Source organism: Leptopilina boulardi, unplaced genomic scaffold (genome assembly GCF_019393585.1).
Source record: "Leptopilina boulardi isolate dan_hultmark-lab unplaced genomic scaffold, ZJU_Lbou_2.1 LbouV2_372, whole genome shotgun sequence".
NCBI lineage: Eukaryota > Metazoa > Arthropoda > Insecta > Hymenoptera > Figitidae > Leptopilina > Leptopilina boulardi.
Genome location: NW_026137943.1, coordinates 2,215,692 through 2,232,848, shown reverse-complemented (window position 1 = coordinate 2,232,848; position 17,157 = coordinate 2,215,692). Strand labels below are relative to the sequence as shown.

The following is a 17,157-nucleotide window of genomic DNA, read 5'->3' as shown; positions in this document are numbered from 1 at the left end:
GCCCCCGGGGTTTGATGAGACAGAAGGTGAGAGAAATATATGTATAAGGATCATAGACACTACGGGGAAAAAGGTCAAAGGATTCCTGCTACCTGAGTCGATAGATCGTAGCCCTTTTCAGCAATGGAGGCGCGCAAACGATTAATAATCGTTTTTTCTGGACCATATATGCGCTCATATGCGTCGGCAAGAAAACCACAAAATTAAAAAAAAAAAAAAAAACCACCTTCCATATGTCCCAAGAATTTTGGGGTCGTCAAATTCGATACAAAATGAGCCCGTAGGGTTTGCACCAAAGCTCCCCTGCTGATTTTACCAAATGATTTTAAGAGGGCGGAGCAGAAGAGAATATTGCTCAAAATTTGACCCTATATGTATGATTCGATACCAGATCATATGGTGAATACAACCTGCGTATATACTCTCGAATTACGATCTGTTAATAGTTTTTACGAGATACTGGTTTCTATATCAGAAAGAACCATCTCAAGTTTCTTCTTGTTGCTTAAGACGTCATGTTTTACACAATTGCTATTCATTCAAACAGTAATTGATGAACTGACGACAAGTTATACAAAACCACTTTGATTTTGTACACACAGCGTATACAATTTCAAGACATTCACTTTTTATAAACGTGGGCTGAACGACTTCATTTATGTAAATGAAGATATTCCAAGATTATTAATTCACAAAAGAGCATCGTGTCTCTTTTTTTTTTGGCAAATTCGTAAAAAAATTTATCATCCCAAAAAAAAACACCTAATTGAAATATAAAATGACAATATTTTTTGTCATTTTTAATACCTCAATTAATAGTCTCAAAAAAAAAAAAAATGAGCTAATATAACAAATTGAAGGAGAGGTGAAAGAATGTGGGAGAATAATACGATTGGTATATAGGACCCTGAAGAATATGAAGGATAGCGAGAAAAGAGGAGATGATGAAGAAGAAGAAGAAGAAGAGGTGCGGTGGGTGCGGGTCGCCATTAAGCGGACCCCCTGCCGTGTGGCCCGCGGCAACCCTTCACAAAAAACTGTAATTGGAAATACTTTTCCATCCTTTTTTCCTAAAATAATTTATGAATCTCTACCCGGGTCCGCGGGGCTGAGTCCCAATATATATATATATAGGACTCACATCATCGTCGTCGGCGGCTTCTACTCTCCTTCACCTGGCACAGATAACCTGAGGGGGATGAGTGTTTTTTGAATAACGAACCAAACACAGGGATGACGTTCCTCGTGTGTTGCAAAAATGAAACGATTTGAAACTCGAAAAAAATACTCCTGCTGAGAGCAAGGGCACTTTGAATCTATATATATTTTAAAAGTAAACGGTAGGGACCCGGATGCCGTTATCAATTTGCGTGATTCTCAGGATTTATAATGAAGACGCAATGAGTATGGCTTCCCATCCTGACTGCTGGGGTTTTTCGCTCGTGCTCCAGACGATCATCAACGACCCCCCCGCAGCCAATCGACGAGAATTTGTTGTAATTATAACTCCGCCACCCAGGATGCTGATGATCATGTCGATATATATATACCCGCCTATATGTATCAATATTAGGTTTCATAAACACCTTCACTTACAAATTATACCATTTATAATTTAACCCCAAAAAAAAAAAGATGAAATTTCTTCAAATCCACTTTATGGCATACATAAACATTCTGTCAACCTTTTTTTTTTTATTTCACGCATCTGATATCATTCAAAATTTTACTGCTGAAAATAACAAGTAAGATATATTGCCAACTCTTCCAATGTATCAGAGAGAAAGAGAGATTATAAAGCTTCGCAGAGTCATCTTCAGTGGAAAATTTGTTCCCTTCGTGTTTTACGTGCCACGATTACAGTATATATCCTGGACAACTGATTTTTACTTTCCTCTTCTGAAAAGTTGGTACAAAAGAGTGTAGAGAAGTATTATTCGCCTTCGATATACACCTCGAGGGTATATAACCGACGACAGATTCCGGCGCCCCCTTTACGATCGACTTAACAGCCGGTTAAATTACGGCCGGCCCGTACTACTGACCCCTTCTGACCTTTCGATGACCCTTTTCTCTATATATACATATACCTTTCGCCTGTTCTCTTCATGGTTCGAAACCCGATACCATGATGCAAAAACGTAAACTGTAACCAGGTCCCCGCACATATGTTCTCGCGAAAACACTATTATTGTTTAACTCATGATTTTTAAAATCGTGTCTTTAAGTTGTCGAAAATGGTTGTTAAAAGTTTGTCTCTTGATTTTATTGGAAACTTATAATACGTTGAGTGCATTAAAAAGAATCATGGTCATCATCTACGTCACAAAAAACAAGGGTTTTACGTCAAGGGATGTACATAAATAATAATGATTAGTATATTGTTAAACGTAAATTCATTCGGTGATTTTAAATTGCGTGCGTGGTTTTTCAGGTATGATATCCCTTTTTGTTCGAATTGCGTCCCAATCTGTATATGCGGCTGTGTTTATTTTTTATGTTATCTAAACTCCAAACTTTTACTTGATAATTTAATGCAGCAAATCTTTCTAAATTTGAATCAGTCATATTTTACTGATTAGCAGTACAAATCTACTAATTGCCATAGCGAGAATCGAACAACTGACAATTAGTAGAAATTTATTGATTCAATTAGTAAAATATCAATTACTGATTGAATCAGTAATATAAATATATGGCGGCGGCCACAAAATCTACTGATTTAATAGTTAATTTTAAAGGTTATATTATATACAAATTACTGATTCACATAAGTTATTTTCTATTGCGCTTGCATATTCACTAATTATATTAGTATAAATTTCAAAAAATAACTGAAACTTCAGTTAAAATGAAAAGTACTAATTGAATTAGTAAAATTTCTAATGATTCAGATTTAGAGAGATGATTTCTTTCTGCTGATTAAAGAATCCGTTAATGAAAAATTTTTAAGAAACTCGGATTTAAGAAATCGCGTTTGAGTATACCTCTATCGTCGAAACAAAAGGTATATAGAATCTTCTATTTGGTTTCAAATTAAAGTTTAATAGGATTTTCAAAAATTCAAATCTAAAGTAAACACAGAAAATTAAAAGGCGTTAAAATAAGCTGCAATGCTTATTATTTTAATCCAATTTTGCTTATTTTAATACCAAAATGGATTAACCCCTTCGCAGTCGAGGCCAAAACCTCATAAGTGGTCCCAAAATGTCAGTAAATTTTTGAATGACCAAAATTTGTGCAAATGTGTATACTATAGTATTTAAGGTCGCTGATTACGATTCCAAAGTCAGATTTTAAAAATTCAAAATGGCGGAGCCAATATGGCGGACGATTTTTTCAAAAAATGGCAAAAATGATTTAAAAATATTTAAAAATTGTTACTCGGGGGTTTTTGGGATCGCTGATTACGAATCTAAAGTCAGATTTCAAAAATTCAAAATAGCGGAGCCAATATGGCGTAGCAGCTTATTTTAATGCCTTTTAATTTTCTGTGTAGGTATTTTATTTTCAGGAATTGTAAGATTTCAAAAAGATTCCAGCACCTTTTGTTTTATTACTAGAGGTACTAAAACGCAATATTTTGAATCTGAGTTTCTTAAAAACTATATTAATGAAAACTTTTCACTAACGAATTTCTAATCAACAGACAAAAAACCTATCAGAGCTTTACCATTTGCAGCACAAAAATCAGCCTTTTTAATTTATATGAAAATTTTCTGTTTCAGATACATCACACACACTGTTCCGGTAGGCGCAAATCACAAGAAGAATCGTAAGTAATTTTTTTTTTTTTTTCATCAAATCAACTGTATTTTCTTCAATTTATTGTTATCAAAAATCTTAATTGATTGAGTTCGTGTTGTAACAAATTAACACGTATTCAAGTGCAGGTGGCATCATGCTGTGCGAGCGAGAGGTTAAATTTAAACTTCTTTTAAAATTGCGACATCGAATTGGTTGACCCTACATTGAACTGTAATTTAAATGCTAAATGACGACGAATAACCGGGACCCTAAAGTCTGATTTGGCAAAAAAAAAAAAAAAAAAACCCCGGCGCTGAACGTGTCAATTTAAAAAATTCCTCCTGACCCATTCTCTGACCCTTACGGATGACCCCTCTCTTTTCGGAGTATGATCGATGCTGCATTTTCGTCCTGTGGTTATATTAAAAGCAAAGGACCAAATTGTGGGTTTGGGATCCAAAGAGCGCGGGAGTAAAAATCGAATATTTTTTCGCACTAATAAATTTTTTTTTTTTAAATCCGATTAAAAAATTTGTTTCTCACTGTAAAAATTAAAAACAAGAAATAATCGAAATTTTTATTAAGAATTTTGAAGAAATTAGTTCCCTTCCCTGGAGAGTAGAGAACACCTATACTTGCTTCTTAGGATGAGTTTCATTTTATTATATTTTACGTGACATATTTCGGAATGGACGACTGTGGTCGTATATACATATTTTCGGTGGATCGTCGAGTCTGGGCATGTATCGCCGTGGGCTACATATTCATAACTAATAGATCGGCGAGCCCTGGGTGACAGAGCAATACGTCCTGCGCGATTCGATGTAACCCGCGAGGGGCAGGGTCGAGTCCGGATCATCGAGAGGTAAAGTTCGCTTTACACGAACCGAGCATTCCGGGAAGCACGTTCTCCCCCCCCCCGCCCCTACTAAACTTTTGCCATAAAACAAACAAACAAAATTATACCTGTTTAGTTTAATTTTATGGAGAATTTGTTCCAAATTTCAGCTCACTGGGTCAAAATGTTTGGCTTCTATGAGAAAATGTAGAATTTGTACCAAATTTCAGCTCATTGGGTCAAAATAGCATTTACGTAATATTAAAGATATAATTACAATTGATAACAAAAGCTAAAAAGGATTTAGGTTCTAAAGAGTATATAATATTCCAAAAAAGAATGAGAAATTTTATAATATCTAAATTCTATTTAGCACGATGATGTCCCTTTGTTGAGTTTGGCATACCCAGAGGCCCAAGTCCTCTCACTGTTGCAGTACACCTTAAGTCACATATAATAATTGGCTTCGTTGAAAATCGCACTCCGCGACGAATTCCTCTCCTCTCACTTTCTTTCTTTCCGCCTTCTCTCTCTCTCTCTTTCTCTCATGCTTTATATCCCTTTCTGCACCTCCTCTCTCACCAAGTCCCTCTCTTCCATTGAGACAGCCACGTGGGAACTCGAGGGTATTTTTACGTTTCGCCATTCATGTGGGGCACTATAACAGATTGTTTCTCAGAAAGAATGAGACATTGGAGTCTCTTGGTTTGGGACCAGCGGCTAATAATATGGAGAGAGAGAGCGTGGAGAATCGCCCTAAAAGTTCTATAAGTGGTTCGTTTTGTCTCCACAGTGTCTCTTGAGTCCCGACGGCCGTCTCGCATATAATATAGTTGAAAAAGCGTGGACAAATCGCCTTATCGTGACCATTGGATAATCAGTCCACAGTTATATGTATTATATATATATATATATATATATATATATATAACATCACATATTACATTATACAACTCAACTGACTGGTGAACGATCATTACCAACATTTGTCATTTCATATATTCACTCATGGAAAAATATTAATCAACTGTATTGAAATTTCAAAAATGAAAATATTAAGAATTATTATAAGGTTAAGTAATGCAGAGTTATCATCTGATTAGTAAAGCGAGAAGCGGATATAATAAATGTGTGAGCGTATGGTTTATATTAGAACCAATGAAAATAATGATTGATCGAGCAATTAAAAGCCGTTGTCATGTGGAGGCCCTCCCAACCATGGGGAGTCGATCGATACCACAATTGCTGGTAATGAGCCATTTTGAGTTTTCTGACAGATTTCTTACGCCTCCCCCCCCCCTCCCCAAACCTCAAAATTTGCATGATCACTGTTCCGATCGACAGCCGGCACGCCCTTCATCAAAAAAATTCTCAAATAACAAAAAGCGATTCTCACCGCAAGGGGTCGATTATGTAACCCTTCCACTTTCCACTTCCGCGTATTTCTCCTCATACTTTTCACTTTCTGCATCACACTTTGCATTTCTTACTTTTCTTTTTCATTTTCTATTTTCTATGTTCCACTTACCACTTTCTACTTCCTATTTTTATTCCCTTATAACACCTTCCATTTTCTACTTTCCACATTCCATTTTCTACTTTCCATATTCCATTTTCTACTTTCCACATTCCATTTTCTACTTTCCACATTCCATTTTCTACTTTCCATATTCCACCTCCTACTTTCCATTTTCTATTTACCATTTAAGACCTTCTACTTTCTGTTTTTCACGTTCCTTTTTCTACTTTACTTTCGTTACTTTCTACTTTCCATTTATAATCTTCTATTTTCTATTTTTCACTTTCCGTATTCCACCTCCCACTTTTCACATTCTACTTTCCACTTCCCATTTCCTACTTTCTATATCTCACTTACCACCTTCTATACTTTCTACTTTCCATATTCCACCTCCTACTTTTCGCTTTCGATTTCCCACTTACCACCTTCTACTTTCTAATTTTTAGTTCCCACATTACACTTTCCATTTTCTACTTTCTACTTCCCATTTTTCATTTCCCATATTCCACCTTCCACTTTCTGCTTCCAACTTCCTACTTTCTATTTTTAACTTACAACTTTCTGCTTCCCATATTTCACATCCCACTTATATAGATATGTGTATATATTAGCGGGAAAGTGGAATGTAAAATATGATAAGTAGAAAGTTATATGTTAAAAATAGAAAGCAGGAAATGGAAAGTAGAAAGTGAAAAGTGGATGGTGGAATATGGGAAGTGGAAAATAGGAAATAGAAAGTAGAAAATGGAAAGTGGAATGTAAAAAATAGGATGTGGAAGGTTATAGGTGGGAAATAGATAGTGGAAAGTAGGTGATGGAATATGGAAAGTGGAAAATAGGAAGTAGAAGGTGGTAAGTGAGATATACAAAGTAGAAAATGGGAAGTGGAATGTAGAAAGTGAAAATTGGGAGGTGGAATATGGAAAGTGAAAAATAGGATGTAGAAGATGGTATGTGGAAAGTGGAAAGTAGAAAGTAACGAATGTTAAGTAGAAAGTGGAGTTTGGGACGTAAAACACAGGAAGTAGAAGGTGTTAAATGAGACATAGAAAGTGGAAAGTAGAAGGTGGAATATGGAAAGTAGAAAGTAGAATGTGGTAAGTGAGATATGGTAAATGAAAAATGGGAAGTAGAAAGTAGAAAATGGAAAGTGTAATGTGGGAACTAAAAATTAGAAAGTAGAAGGTGGTAAGTGGGAAATAGAAAGTGAAAAGTAGGAGGTGGAATATGGAAAGTAGAAAGTAGAAGGTGGTAAGTGAGATATAGAAAGCAGAAAATGGGAAGTGGAAAGTAGAAAGTGAAAATTGGGAGGTGGAATATGGAAAGTGAAAAATAGGATATAGAAGATGGTAAGTGGAAAGTGGAAAGTAGAAAGTAACGAATGTTAAGTAGAAAGTGAACTTTGGGACGTAAAACACAGAAAGTATAAGGTGTTAAATGAGAAATAGAAAGTGGAAAGTAGAAGATGGAATATGGAAAGTAGAAATTTTACAGAATCGACCCCCAGAACATATTATACGAATAAAAATTAGAAGAAAAATATAAATTTCAGAAGCAATCAAATTCTGTAAAATGATTTTTCCGAAAATAAATGCAAATTTATACTTATAGGTCGATTTTCATATATGACATTGCTTGGTGTGTATATATATATATATATAGGGAAGGACCCCGAAGCGCAGCACGACACATTATTTCTGATATATCGGCGCTCGCAGCGTGCGCCGCACGGCGGAATATATCGGTAAGATTAATCGAGTCAAAAGCCCGCGTTGTTACAAAGTGCGCCGCCCGCCGCGACACAAACCCATGCATTACCGGAGGGCCGGCCGTGTTCCAAACGTTGGCTTGTCTCCAGGATACACCCACGCCAGGTATACGTCCACCAAGAGGAGCCGGCAGAGGTGGGTATATAGAAAGAGATTGCTTTATTGCGCGCCTCTTTCACTCGCTGCGAAGTCCCCAACGAAACTTACTGTACGCACATATACATATATATATATATATATATATATACAAGAGAAACGAAACAAACGCCAACGTGGCTGATCTCCACTAATCTCACCGCGATAAAAGACCCGGCAAACGTTTGCCCTTCTTCAAGATTTAGGGTCGGTCGGTGAAACCTCATGCTCAAATATCTCGCACATCGGGGTGACAAACGACACAGAGCCGCGAGTTCGCCAAACGATCATACCGCTAGATTTAGACGTCAAAGGGGAAACATTTTTTTTTTTCCCTTTTATTTCACTGATTCGAATGAAAACTTATTATTCTTAATTTTGTGATCAATTTTTTGTTTCATACTTTAAAATGAGGGAAAATTTTTGATTTATTATAATTTTCAAAGCAGACTAAAAATAACACAGGTTTACAGTGAAATTGTCAATCGAACAAAACATTTTTTTTTTTCGATTAATATATGTGTTTTTTGAGTAAGAAAATCATATTTTAAATTTTTTTCCCTCGTGCAATTTTTTTGTAATAGAAAATTATGCATTTTCGAGGTGTGACGTCACATAAAGTCACCGGTAGAGAAAGCAGTTAATCCAAATGTAAAAAATAAATCACCATTTGAAAGATAATTAAATTGCCTCTAAAATTATTGGTCAACTAATAAAATCCATTCAAAATTGTAAGAGTTACAGTCGATCAAAGTTCAAATTTCAAATTTTTAGACATTCGTCTAACTTTCGCTAATTTTTTCAAAGTCAAACAATCAAAAAAATGCAAGTTTTAAATTTTTTATTAATAGTATATTTAATTACGAAACTTTTAAGCCTTTATAGACCTCAATCGGATAAAAAATGACAATTCTACACTAGATTTATTGAACAAAGTACTTTTTCACTTTTAGTATATTTTCAAGTGATTTCGATCTATATCGATTTTGTATAAAACTAAGTTAAACGAAGCTCACCAAAATGAGTACTCGGGGGGTTATTGGAGTCGCTGATTACGAATTCGAGGTCAGTTTTTGAAAATTCAAAATGGCGGATCCAATATGGCGGACAAAATTTTAATAATTAGAGCTAAGTACACCAAAATGAGTACTCGGGGGTTTTCGGGGTCGCTGATTACTAATTCGAGGTCAGTTTTTGAAAATTCAAAATGGCGGATCCAATATGGCGGTAAATTTTAATAATTAGAGCACCAAATGAGTACTCAGGGGTTTTCGTGGTCGCTGATTACGAATCTGAGGTCAGTTTTTCAAAATTCATAATGTCTGATCCCGTATATTATAATTTTATTTACGTTATCGCGTAGTGACAATATCTAGTCCAATTAATTACTATAAATATTTAAAAAAAAGAAAAATAAAATTGACTGTAAACTATATAAACAAAACGCCACTAGGGAAATTAACGCAAGAGCCGTCTAGCGGACACCGTAATAACGAGGAGGCGGGTAAATTTAAAAAAAAGAAGATAAACGATGCTTTAAAATAATACTAATTATTATTATTAGTTTGTCATTTATTATTAATAATATTGAGTGAGAAAATATAAATTTATATATTGCGTGAAAAATTACGCGCGCGGCGCACGTATAATAAGAAAGAGGTCAGGTCGCGTAATTCTGATCATCGATTCCTTTCCACCTGATATTAATGTACACCTCTTTTCGTAATCTAATATTGGTTGATATATGGGGTAAGTCAATGGGGAGCCAATGGACGCGCAAAAGGTCGTAACACCAGGGGTCGCGATGGATATTTACAATTTTAATCATCATCTCGGCATGGGACTTCTCGCACCGAGTCACGATGTTTTCACCCTTAGAATTTTTCTTTCAAGTGCGTTTTAAACAAAAAAAAAGAAAAAATTTATCCATTTGAAAATCTTTTCCAACTCTTTTTGAATAAATTAATAAATATATATAAATAATGACAATAACTATCAGTTTTTCCCTTTATACGGAAAATTATTCTTTACACAGAAAATTAAAAGGCATTAAAATAAGCTGCTATTATTTTAATCCAATTTTGCTTATTTTAATACCAAAATGGATTAGAATAAGCAAAATTGGATTAAAATAATAAGCGTTGCAGGTTATTTTAATTTTCAGTGTAACTAGTAACAAAATTTTCTTGTTTCGTATGTATATATATATACGATTCGAATAATATAATAAATTATACACTTCTTTTATGGCTTTTAAAAGTGTGTCAAAATTTATTTTATTACACACACTATTCTTTTTCATGTTGAACGCTCTCTTGTGAAGTTTCTTTTCACTAGAAACAACTTAGCAACAAAAGACTCATTTCATTTTTTTAATATCGACTAACTCACCCTTCGGTTTCTTTATTTTTTTCTTTCTTTCTATGTTTCTTGTCTCTCTCAGAGCTTTTGCCTCGTAACAATTCTTGGACTCTTTTATTCGAATAGATACGCGTAAAAGAAATCGATGGGCGACGCCTACTTCGTTATTCGGTGACAAAAGGTATATCCAATCTGCGGTAGCTTTGACCCACCTGTCGTTGCTTTTCTCCGATATCCGTCGGGAGTATCTATATATATATGTGTGACTCTGTAATGCTACGAAGAACAGAAGTGGTCTTTTGTATTCTTAAGAATTGTTTGTGGAGAGTGAAAGATTCGAATAGAAATATAGACTCTTGTGATGTCGCTATATATATACCTTTGAGGCTTTTTTTTTCCTCCACCTGACCTCGTGAACTAATGGCTTCTGCTTTTCACAATTCTTCCATTAAAATGGATCTCACCTTCAGAGAACACTTAGTGTGAAAAAAGCAGGTATCTATCATTTTCAAATTAGTATAGTTGAATGGACAATGGAGGGGTTTCGCATTTTTCAAATTTTTAAGGGACGCGCGCGTCTTCAACGATCACTCAAAAATGACTATATACTTCCAATTGTTCGTGCTTTTTCGAATAAAGAAAATACTTCTCAATGTAAACAGTTATTTATATATTTTCATATAATATATAAAAGCATTTTTTTTCTAGTCATCAGACCACTTTCTACTTTTTTTTGTGCATAAAATTTTTTATTACTGATTTAAAGTTAAATCTACATTATCATTAATTGGTAAAACAGTCAAAATCTGCATTATCATTAATTGGTAAAACAGTCAAAATCTGCATTATCATTAATTGGTAAAACAGTCAAAATCTGCATTATCATTAATCGGTAAAACAGATTTGTAGATTCAATTTATTTTATAAATGCGACTGAAATTTCAGTGCAATGCAGTTTGCAAAAAGGACATTTTTTTTTCTTTATAAAATAACAATGAACCTAGATTATTATATATATGTACGACCTAAATTCTCTCTAATTATTTTGACCTTTTCGGATAACTTTCTCAACGAGAGTATAAAAAATTAACTGCAATTCTGACATGAATCCGGTAACCTTTCACTATATCTCATCGATATATAGAATCTTGTAGATCTCATAGATTATATGAAGAGGGGTTATTACGCGACCCGGAAGCTGCAACCTCACACGATCGTATATTACCACGGATAGAGTAGCGACAAGTCGTACATAATTAAATGGAGAGAGGTCCGATAACGTGACGTGGCACCAGTTAATGCGTTAATTATCTCGTCTTTCCGTGTAATATATACATATATATATATATATAGCTCTATGTATATATATATATATATGGTACGAGCTTGCTAATAATGTTTTTGCTCGTTACTTGCACTCCCTGGAGTCTTTTTGCCCTCCTACACGTAACTCACATGGTTTAACATCGGCAGCTCTAGTGAAAGAACCTGTGCGTAAATATGTGGCCGAGAGAGAGAGAGAGAAAGAGAGATTATTTGTTTCCGGTGAGTTTTTAGTTAAGACCCTTTCACCGAAGGCGCCACTTAGCAAATAACAAACCTTAAAGATTATACCTGAAGATCTTTCTCATAAGGATGCGAGATACAAAAAAATTTTTTTTTAACGATCCACCCTCCTCCATGTGAAGAAGAAATTTTTATATTTTTTGAATAATTATTACGTGTTAGTTAATTGGATCATAAAAGAGACGCAAACTAACAACATAGTCTTTAGTTTTAATTATACAAGAGAAATAGTTTGACGAAATAGTTTAATATTGTGACAAATTGTGTGAAAATTTAAGATTGGCATATGCAATTTAAACGGCAGAAAAAAAATTACTAACATTCAGGAAACGTCATTTATGTTCATACACTTGATGATAGACAGAAAAAGGAATATATAATCGTCGACCGACTGACATTGGCGCTAAGGTCATATATGTAATAAGCGCGCCAAAGAACTTACTCTCTCGCGAATGAAACGCGGTCATTTAAGTCACCTACAGAGAGGATGGTTAATTAAGCCTGCGCGTACCTGACGACGATTACGATGAAAATGCGCCTCTGGCATTATGGTATATCTTCACAATAAGGCAACAAGAGAGTTCTTCTCGCGCTCTATGGGTCTGAGAAGTATATGGATATATCCCATAAAACGAGAGAACGACCATACTTCATTCATATATATATATATATATATTCGCCGTAAGTGTATTTACACGCATAGTTATATACTTACCATGCCGGTAAACTTATATGCGCATTTGGACCCCAATCACACGCGCCGGATAAGTGAAGCTTCTCCTGAAGCGTTTTTCACGCTGAAGAAAGAAAAAAAAAATTTTTTTTTCTACTTCAGAGAAAATCTTCTTAATATGATGCAATTTTAGACCTACAATTATAGAAATCGATTCTTCGTTTGAGAGGATTTAATTTAGTGGAAAATTTTTCCACTTCATTGAAGGTGGAGGTTTGAAGAAAGAACGAAATGTTTTTTGGAGTGTATATTAGTTTAGAGAGAGAAGTGATGACTTTTGTATATATATACTTTAAAAAAAGATAACTTTTCTGCTTCCTGTATTTAGTCGGAAATAAAACTTTTGAACTTAAAGACCCCGGGATGAAAAATGTAGGTATTCCAAAAGTAAACTTGAGTCACATATTATTCGAATTAGTATTGCTCCGTGCCAAACGGTAGACTGTGTAATACGTAATTAATTAATATACAAGTTAAATAAATAATTAGATAAACATAAAGAAAAATAACTATCTGAATTAAATATTTGATGCGATAAGTAATCTGGTATGTATATCCATTATAAAACTCATAATTCCGTACCTGAAAAAAATGTCAACTTTAAGTTGCATTCTAATCAATAATATATTTAAATATTTTAATGTTATTAAATTATTTTTTATAAAAAATTTTTGTGTTATAATATTTTATACAATAATTTATTAAATAAACTATTACAATTGGCAGTGAATACAAGGTTAACATTTATAATATTAATATTATATTATAATATTTAATAAAATATACATTTCTGGTTTAGTAAATAAAAACCATATGAAAAACTTACTTGATTTGCTTATAATTTTTTCAGCATATGATTTTGTACCATTCGATGGGTAATTTGTCATTAATGAATTTCGTCACTTAGTGCAGGATTTTTTTAATTAAAGAATTATCTGACACTTCAAATTATTTCGTTTAATAAAAAACTTTAAATATTACATTAAAATAATAATTAATAAATAAATTCTCAATAATCAGAAACAAGGGGCTGTTCACTCTCGAATACCCGATTTGTAATGTAGAGCATATACTAGGAATCTTCCGTAAATTCATCAATTAACATAAGAAAATGTAAATTTCTTAATTCTGAATATATTGTATTTAAAGTGGAGATTACCGACGATTATTGAAAAGGACATTCGAATTTGTCGAATACTATATGCGAATCCGAACGAATCTCGTCGATTCCAGTAAAATCCTAAGTCATGCAGTAAGAATGGTATAAATAATATAAAATTATTTACACTAATTATTATTATTGACTGACTTTTTTTATCATAATCTTCACTTTCTTGTATATATTTATTTAGTCTGCGACACGAAGCAGCGCAAAGAAGGAATTACAAAAATAACTAGCAATCCTTAAAAATCTTTAATGAATTCTCAAATATTGTTCAATTGGATTTTCAGTGAACAGCCCCTCGGTCAGAAATAAATGTTGAATATATACAATAACTGATAACTTTACTGTACTTAACAAAATTTCAGACCCATATGAAAGCAACTGATGAGATAATGTTAATTATTTGAAAATTATTTATAACCTCAAAATTTCATATCCAAATAGAAAAAAATAAAATTAGCGCAAGAACCGTGAAATTCACAAAAAATTCAAAGAAATTGAAAAGTAAAAGTACAAATTATAATGAACTCGTAAAAATTGAAATTGGCCGTATAATTGCAAAATTGTCTCTCGTGAAACAAAAAAAAAAAAAAAAGGTAAATGTACACAAAGGAAAGGGAATTCTTCGTATCATTTAGTAATGCTCGCGCGCTCCTGGTTTTTCTCAGATTGTTAAAAAGAGAAGAGGGCTCATTAAGAGAATCGCTTAGGGCTTTTCTCACTGGTCCAAGGTCATTAAAGTTAGACAACAAGCGCCTTTAGGGTGTTTCAACTAGGCTTTTTGAAGGTCATCGTTAAAGATTATTCTTCACGATGGGTGATAATTCTGTAACTTCTTCCAAAGAAGTGGCAATTTTCCTTCTTTTTTTTTCTTTTTTTTTGTTATACTCATCGGAGACAAACGCTCGCGGTAGTATTTTTTTTAAAACTTCCAAGGTAAAAAGGATTCGGTGCCGTCTTCCTTTTCCTCTCGCATATATACCTTTGGGCAATGCACCCGCACCCGCGTGAAAGATATTTACAACGCGTATACTCTCATTCCCAAGAGCAAAAAGCTAAGGTCACTCCTCCTCATGGGAGGACCCCCAGGCATCGCTACCTCCTCCCAGGTCAACGAAAAACAAGATTTTATGTAGTATCGGTCAGGGCCAGCCTCGGGCATAACTATATGCGCGAGTTCCAACAAGGTTGATGACGTTCGAAAATTTCAATTTTTTTTCATAATACGCCACTTTTGTGTATAACCTAAAAATTTGTAATAACTTTTAATAAAAAAAACTTGATGAAGAAAAAAAAAATTTTTCTATATTTTTCCTCCAAAGGGTTAGTTATTCCCTGTTTGAATGTTATACGATGTAAATATACTAGAGAGAGAGAGAGGTGGGATCGTGTAAGATGAGGCTCTAGAAAAGATATGGAGGCAAAAGTACCCTGAGGGCGCAAGCCAAGGCATACCCACCCCGCGTATATATTCTCTCCCTTTTTCGCTGTCCCTCTCATGATCGTTTATATATATATATACTAATTTCTTCTCTCTTTTGAGGTCGACTCGGTACGTCACATATGGATGCGAGAGAGAGAGTACCCACAGTTCTGGCATGCATTGTATTTATGTGTATCCGTAGGAGTCTGCGGCGTCAGTCGAGTCCCGGTACCGGGTAATGGAGGGTCAAAGGTCACCGCGCCGCCAACGCTAAGAGAGGAGGGAATATATACGTTATATCGAGAGGGTGGAGGAACCTCGCTATATAGGAGCACTATACACAGAGGGCTGGTGCGATATGCTTCGAAACCGTGGGAACGCGTGTGGACCCACGCGCCTAACTAACCCCCCCCCCTTGGGACCCGTTCTTCACCTTCTATATATATATATACACTATATCTTGGGCCCTCTTTGGCATCTCTTCCGCGGCCGATTTCGTCGTCCACCTCCAGTTTCAACCCTTTCATTACCCGCGTTTCTCCGTCTGTCTGCGAGGAGCCTCGGTATTTTTCCCCCCTTCACGTATTATAACCGGGTGAGTCCCAGTCGTTTAAGGCCCTCAAAAATGCTCTTCAACGATGACCGCCGTTGAAAACAATGTTTAGCTTCTTGAAATACATATACACCAAAATTTGGTTACATATATGTATATACACCAAAATTCATGTGAAAATTGAAAAACAGATTTAGATTTTTGAATATTATAAAATAATGATAATTTTTTCGAAAATTTTTATTACGTAGATTTTGCAATTCTTGAAAGATTTTATGACTCTCTTGAATGATCTTATATGGTTTACTGCAACAGGAAACAAATGTCTGACGTTAAAGACGAAGCGATCCCCCGCAGCTTGTGAGCGCGTGCCTCCGGGGCATGAGGAATTTAATAGTGGGGATATATATAAAAGAAGGCCTTAAAGAAAGAATGCATGAAAAAATAATACTTGTTCTAAAAAAAACAGCACGTATATGTTAATCCAAAGCAAAAATTACAAAACTTTTCGAAAATATTTAACTTTGCATTGGCAGAGATTACGATTTAGTTTTCTAATACCACTCTCTTATCGAAGATCTATATTTAACAAAGATAAACTGAGAAAAATATGCTATTGAATCAATAGCATTTCTGCCAATGGTATAAAATTTATAAAAAAGCATTTATTTATTCAAAAGCATGGATGCTATAAAATCTGTAAAATATTTAACAAATTTTATAGCATCTATGCTTTTGAATCAATAATTTTTATACCTTTGGCAGAAATGCTATTAATTTGTATAATATTTCTACACTGAGAAAAATATGCTATTGAATCAATAGCATTTCTGCCAAAGGTATAAAAATTATTGATTCAAAAGCATATATGCTATAAAATCTGTAAAATATTTTACAAATTTTATAGCATCTATGCTTTGGAATCAATAATTTTTATACCTTTGGCAGAAATGCTATTGATTCAATAGCATATTTTTCTCAGTGTAGAAATATTATACAAATCGATTCCACACAGTTGCTAAACTTGCAGAAATATTCAAAAATTACAATAACTTTGCCGAAATAATGGCTGCAATATTAATGAAATTTTAGGTACTGTGGTTTGTATATATATTCGATAAAAGAATAAACAATTTTATTACGATTTGGTTTTCCAAGGATTACTTTTTTTTAATCGATGATCCGCCTTCTGAAACAATAAAGAAATATTGGAATTGCTGCATTATACCTTGATTCTAAATGCTTCAAATTTTTGAACAACTCCTTCTGCATCTGAAACAAAAACCAAATATCTGAAAATTTTTTCTAAATAAGTCAATTATTATTTATGGTAATAGTAATAAATATG

General features: G+C 34.1%; 1 long non-coding RNA gene across 1 annotated transcript in view; it reads left to right on the top strand.

The window, feature by feature from the left end:
* Positions 1-3,726: 3,726 nt before the first annotated feature.
* LOC127287674 (uncharacterized) overlaps positions 3,727-17,157 on the top strand; it is a 65,951-nt gene continuing 52,520 nt past the window's right edge. Inside the window, exon 1 of the long non-coding RNA XR_007843903.1 lies at positions 3,727-3,775. This is a non-coding gene — a long non-coding RNA (uncharacterized LOC127287674). The remainder of the gene's footprint in view (positions 3,776-17,157) is intronic.